The following is a 7,091-nucleotide window of genomic DNA, read 5'->3' on the forward strand; positions in this document are numbered from 1 at the left end:
TTAATGCATCTAGGATTTAACAATGATGTCTTACATGTGACAACTCTAATTCCAGAGAGACCTTTCCAAGCGTGTCCACATCATCCCATCAAACACAGGGGATGGAAGAGCAGCATCCTTCCCGGGACCAGCGCTGAACCTGCTTCTCCAGCGCATTTTTTCAGCCTCTTGCCTGTCAGCGGCATTTGTTGGATGGGCCTTGAATTATGGGCCATTCCAGTTCCCTCCTTACGTGAACGCCGCTGTCGCAGCAGACAGCTGCTTTTACCCCTTCTCCGAAATTCCGTGAATTTTGGACCCTGTTCAAGACTGAGCAAATCAACTGGGGACTTTCCATTGTTTGCCCTGAGCTATGGAGCAGCTGTTATTGTTCTTCATCATCTGCTGGAACATTTCTGATGGAGCTGTTGTCTCCTGAGGAAAATTTTAGAAGACTTTCAGAATGAAGAAGCCTTCACATATTGGCAAAGAGATTTTTGGTTTCTTTCCCAGGGCGACAGCCAGAGTTTTTCCTTTTTACTGACGTCACAGCTTTTGGATGTGCTTGGGCTAACTCGTGGGTGAATTCAATATTCATCTTCATAGCTTCTGCTACATTTTCCTTTTTACTCCACGGTGGCTTCTGGCCACTAGTTCTTAAAGATCCATGTTTAATTTCCATGTAAAGAGTGAACTAAAGTCAGAAAAAGGTCTTTATTCTTGAAATGTTTAGAAGAAAAACAAAAATTAATTGCTCTTGCTTAATATCCCAATGTCTTTGTGTTTTTTGGTCGTTTGCAAAGTCTTCTCACACGTATCTCCATCTGTGGCCCTTTTTTAGTGTGTCTGGGTTTTGTCTCTCTCTTGTGGGAACACTGATGGGCACTGTCGGCTTTTTCCAAAGCTGTGGACTTTCAGAGATCCAGAAATCTACTAATTAGTTCATGTTTAATCTGCATGATCTGCAAGAGCAGTTCTGGAGTCTTGTAGATTTGTTCCAGTACACACAAATTATGCTGATTAGATTGGTAAAAAGCCAAAAAAAAAAAAAAAAAGGCATAAATAGCAATTATTCTAAGCACATAAAGACTGATTTTAGCCTGGGCTGTTGAAAACAATCATGCACATTGCAGTGTGTGTTTATTGCATGGTTTTTTTTTTCCAAACAAAGTGGAAGAGTTGGATGTAGCAGTGGGCAGAAAGAGGTTGAAATGCTCTCGGCAGCCGTGACCAGGAGCAGCGGAGCAGCTGCTCCCCGCAGCTGTGCGCTGTCTTGCAGGGGAGCGCATGGTCCCCAGCGTTCGCTGCATCGCCTGTTCCCGAGGCAGAAGCTGGCACTTAAATCTCCTGGTGCAACCCTGATGCTTGTCACCCAAACTGCTCCTGTGGAACTGTGCCACAATGCCACCTGGCCGGGAACCAGAGCTGGTCCCCGCTGTTGTCACCCGCTTGCAGCCCAGGCCCTGGTGTAGGTCCATGGGCTGGGAATTGCAGCGGTGGCACAAGGAGGGTTGCCCAGCTCTCCATCGGCGCAACCAAAGTGCTACCTGCTGGTTGCTGTCCTCATTTTTGGGGTGGAATAGAGTTTAAACAAGGAATTTAAAAGTGTGGCTCTTTGGTTCATCACAAATTCAGGCATGGGAGCCAGGAGGTTTAGCTCCCCAGGCTGTGCTGAAGGTAGGAGCTTTCTTCCACCGCTGGTCTCACAGGACTGCTGCACTTGCTAAACAGCAACCAGGATAAACACCAGCTAGAAAACAAGTCAAGTACAATTTGAATGTTTGTGGACACAGCTGTACAAGCCCTCTGCTTTTCAAAGGCTTTCAGATGTTTAGGAAACAAAGTCATAATGAAAACCTCCCGTCTCACAAGTGAGCAAATGTGCTGTTAAGAACCACCAGAATTTTGCAATATAAATATTATTACTGTGGTGGAAAACACAACTGGAACATGAATCTGACTTGCAGCAAGCAGCCCTTACATGTTTTGGGAAGTGTCATAGAGCTTCAGACCATCACCACCAGAAAGGTACAGTGGGACCTTGGAGTAAACAGGCATGAGCTCTGAGATTAGCTCTGTTTAGTCACACTCCGCTAGGAGGTTTAAAACTCCTCCTGTGAAAAGGAATGAGCATGGCCTTCCCTGGGCAAGGATGAGGATGCTCCTCTTGGCCGTGTCGCTCAGCCTGGAGCAGCTGCCAGTGTGAGATGCTGCTGCTGATCTTCAGTCCATGCTGCAGTCGCAGCACCTGGTACCCAGCACCTCACGCTTCCCAACAGGGTTTCTCCCCTTCCCCTCACCCTGAGAGCTCTTCGCGTTTATCTGCACTGACTTTCACCTGCACTTTATTGCGGAGTCAGTCATCAGGACTCACCCATAAGGTTTTCCTGTCGTTCTTTACAACCTGTCCCCATCCTTACTGCCACAAATAACTTTGTGCCATCAGCAGACTCCTCGGGTAACTGCTCAGCCCTTTTCCAGGTCATTTGTCACCAAGTTTAGCAGCACAAGAACCAGCACAGACACAGCAATGCCACTCGCAACCTCCGCACTCCCACAAGACCCAGCTAGGACCTCTACCCACCATCCCTTATCCCTCAACACATTACTCAACCTTACTGATCCTACAACTAATGGTTTCAAGAAAGCACCTTAATTCTATTAAATTCCCTAGCTTTTTGTATGAGTGGCTTTGCAGCCTTGCTCGTGGTCCTTTAATATTATTTTGGAGTGTATAATTGAATTCAACCGCTTTTAGTTGCTCCGTGATGACGTGGGGCAGGGAGAGAGGAAAGCACTGGCTGTGTGGCGTTTGGAGCCTGTGTGATATTTCTGCTTTGTTGATTTTTACTCGAGGAAACCGAATGCTGGCTGGTATTCTATAGAAGTGCAACAAAATGTGACTGTCTGCTGCTAGGGTGACCACATTGGATCCAGGCAATCCAAAACCAGTGTCACGTTTCATCTGGTGGGAGAAAAGTACAGGATCTATCTATAGTCACTGATCCTTCTAATTCACTGCGAATTTTCTTTTACATCTCTGATAAAAACAATGCAGCACATAAGCACTTTTGAGTCATCCTCTCTGCTGTAAGATCAACCAGAAAGAGCTGATTTCTATGAGGCAGATGTATTTATAGGCTTGGGATAGAATATAGACTTTAAAAATGCCACTTTTCTGCTTCAAAGAGATTGACTTACAGTTTAAATCTGTATAAAATTAATCCAGCTCATTAAGGAAAATGGCTACAGAGTAAAATGAATTAAAGTTTCAGAAAATCATGAAGCATTGGTATGGCTGCATGCTCTCACTTTGTAATAAGTCATGACACGGTGAACATTATCTACCCATATTTGCATCCAGGTGCTGTAAGAACTTGTGGGCAATGAGACGCTGCCATGTGAGAGCAGGAACAACTTTGCCCTGCTGGAGACTCATTTTTAGCATGAGGAGAGCACTGTTACTCAGGAAGGAGCTGTAACTTTTCTAGCAGAGCGAAGATCTGGGATGTCAGGTCCTGTTTCCCATCCTGCCACTGACTCGCACAATCCCCTTATGCATCAGCCTTGCAAATTAGCACGATGCTGTATGGTTCCCAAAGGAGCCTATGCAACCAGGGCTCAGGGCATCAAAGCAGTTGTGCTGAAATCCCGCTGAAATAAATGAGTAAGGGAACTCATTTGGTGCTGGGGCATGAAAGCTCTTTGCCTTTCTTGAGAAATCTGCTCTTTCTTCAGGCAGCCAGCAGCTCCCTAACGCGGAGGTGCCACCAGGCTCTCCCCACAGCAGCAGGTACCTCATCTCCAGCCGTAGCCATTTGACAACTCCCTGCACCCCGGCCCCAAGTGAGTGTTTGCAGGATCAAAATCAACCTGCATGAGAAATGAGGAACTGTTTCCTTATGAAGCAGAAATCCTGTCTCACACGGAGATTTATCACGTGGAAGAATGGCATTTTCCTCTCCTAGGGAGGCATGTTGCACCTTGACTCTTACAATAAACCTCCATCAGAAGTGGTAGAGAAGCTGGCAGGAAAGGCGCTTGCTCAGTCTGAAGGGAACACCGAGCCCTGCGTGTTCCCGTGGGGCTGAAAATGCTCCGAAGGGTAACGGCCAGGCCCCAGCGCTGTTCCCGAGGCCGGGAGAGAGCCCTGGGCTAGCTGGCACGCTGTGCTGGCCACAACATGTCTCTTTTGCCGGTGGCTTGCTCAGCTGGTGAGCTCCTGGGGACAAACTACGCGCAGTGCTGAGCCCACCTGGGCCTCTTGGTGTTGCTATAATGCTGGCAATGCATAGGGGCTGGATGTCATGCTAGCAGGCTGTTGAATGGGGATACAGTCCCATTTATCTAAGAAACCTTAAGGAGGCCAGTGCTGCCATCCTCGCTGACGTGTGTCCACAGGCTGGTAATCAGCCGTAACCATGTCAATATCTGCTCTCTCCACTGAAAAAAGGCAATTTTCTCTCTCTTTAAAGTGCTGCTAAGATCACTAAGGAAATGTTGACAATGAAGGAGCCTCCTGGGAACACTGGGCGATAAAAACTGGAGGTCGATTTCCTATATGCAAGGCTTTGTGTGCTACTGGGGTATATATTTCATGTAAGTATTGTCCCTTTTCTTAAATGTTTGCAGCTCATGACAGAGGACACAAAAACGTAGCAAAAGAACATGCAGAAACTGGAACCGGTGTCCTAGTTAAACCTGACTTCTCAAACATCTTTCTTGTCTCATGCTCTTGCCTAGTATTAAAGTGGGTGATTCATTTCCATATTATACATATCGTATACTTTGCTAAGATAGTTTAGACCATACTGTGACTCTTGTAACAACAGCGTGACATGATGTACATGTAATCCAACAGGTTGAACTGAATGCTGATGCTTTAAAAACCTCCTTTCCTTCCCTCTTTTCCACTCCATCAGCTGCAGATCCCAGCCTACACGCCTTGTTAAAACAGATTGAACCCACATCCTCACTAATGAGCATTTCTGATCCATGGCTTTTAAGAGCAACAGCTGGAACCTTATGGGAAATTGCCTCCTCATTGCACAAGGTCAGGAAAGGAGGGGCCTTTTCCTAGAAATCATTCTCTACCTTGCTACTGCTTCTCATGCTTCTTCCTCCAAGCAGATTTGGTTCTCAAATCCAGCTGATTCCTAGGAACAGGTGGCTATTTTTTTGCTTAATTATTCTGAAATAGTGCTTTATGGACAATTTCTAAGGGCATGCAGGACCAATGTAAAAAGTACCACAGGGCCTAAAATCCCATAATCTTCCTCACTCTCTCACGCAGAATAACTTCTGGCTCAGAGTATTTTGGCATCACAAACTTTCATTCCACATGCCCAGGGACCAGCCACGACGAGTCCCAGACACCTGCACTAGGGATAACTACTGCCAAGGTACTTTTAACTCGAGGAAGGAGGGGGGACTGCAGCCCCCCCAAAGCAACATAAGGGAGAGGAAAATCCCGCTGTAGACTTCCCTTTCCCGCACGGTGCCTAATACAAAGGGAGGTTGCTAAAGCAACAGTTTCTCCTGGCTGACTAAAGCTAGTCATGCACACGGGCTTCATGCTGAATCAGTATCAGAAAAAAAATGCAAAAAGCGCCTTTCTCTACTTAACGCAGCCTTGACTGCTCAGCCAGCTCCTCCGGGAGCAGCAGCTCTGAGTTCACCCGGTCCTGGTCTCTGACATCTCCTGCAGCAATCCAGACCCCTGGGGAGAGCTTCTCCACGGCTCTACTGGAACCATTCATGCAAATCACCCTCTTAAGAGCTGTAAAGGAATCATAGCATCAACCCACTCAGCCCCGACCAAAATAACTTCAGGCTGAGGTCTTCAGCGGCTTGAATGATGCCGTGCTGTTGCTGCAGCTGCCCACTGCTCTCCATAAGGTACCAGGTCAGGAGCAATCAGGCAGCTCCTCCCCACAGCACCTCACAGCAGCCGGAGCTGCAGAGCATCAGCGGCTGCATGTCCTTGTGGGTGGCAAAAAATAGTCCTTCTCCCTGTCCTGTGGGCCAGTAAAGAGGAGAGGAAAACACTCACCTCTGCCAAAAACCTGGCTGTGCAACCTGAGTGGCCTTGGAGCGCCAGGAAGGGCTGGTGCGTGCCAGCAGAACGTCTGTTATAACAGCTTTGAGGGCAGGAGGGGGAGCTGATGGAGAGGGACCACTCCATGGCAAGGGAAGCCCAGCTGTGGGCGACCTGTCTTAGCAGCCAGGCAGAAACACGCAGGTGCCCCACAGGCCAGTGTTCCCAGCTGGCTTTTGCATTTCCTTCTATCAGCATATCAGCCGGCTAACCTCAGAGCTCAAAGCTGTTGCCCTGTGGCAGAGGAGAACAGCGTGTCCTGAACAGCCTACAGAAGGACACAGAGCTCCTCGGCGAGATATGCAGGTAAAGGGCTGGATACCAGTGAGGAGGCTTATTTTTATTTGACTATTTAATTCAAGGTTTATTTGTTCCCTGTGTTGATACTGATGCGGATTCATTCCAGTCCAGAAGCTGTCACGTACAGAGAAGAGGAAATAACACAATCTGGTTCCCTCTTTTGGCATCTGAACAACAGTTTCTCAGGAGCACTCGAGAGGCCAGCAGCACGTAAATGCTTTCCCTCGTGGCAGCAGAGACAGAACTTTCTGGTACTAGAGTAACCCCCTTCCTCCATTCGACTAGTCATAGCTGCACATACCTTTGGTGTAAAATCATGGTTATGCAATGCTGACTCTCCCACTTTGCTCTTCTTGTGCCTCTCTCATATTTGCGCAACCAGAAGCCGAGACAGAGCCCAGCAACAGCCTCTGAGAGCCCAGCCATTTCTCAACCCTCTTCTGAGCCTGCACTGCTCCCACTGGCATCAGAGGGGAGCTGGGAGCGCTGAACACCCCTGAACTGCAGCCCAAGAGGGCAGAGTTTTCTCCAGTCTCTGTCCAGAAGGAACCTGGTAAGGCTGCCCAGTGCACTCACCTAAATGATGCCGGCTCTGCTCAGATGTGCACTAGGATTTAAAAGTCGCTCTGGTCTTGCTGCATTTCTGAATCCCCTCCTTTCTAGGTCACCGTGACTTCCGCAGTCATCCAGTTGACCAGGACTAATGGAGCACAGA

Source organism: Streptopelia decaocto, assembly GCF_964273445.1.
Source record: "Streptopelia decaocto genome assembly, chromosome: 7".
NCBI lineage: Eukaryota > Metazoa > Chordata > Aves > Columbiformes > Columbidae > Streptopelia > Streptopelia decaocto.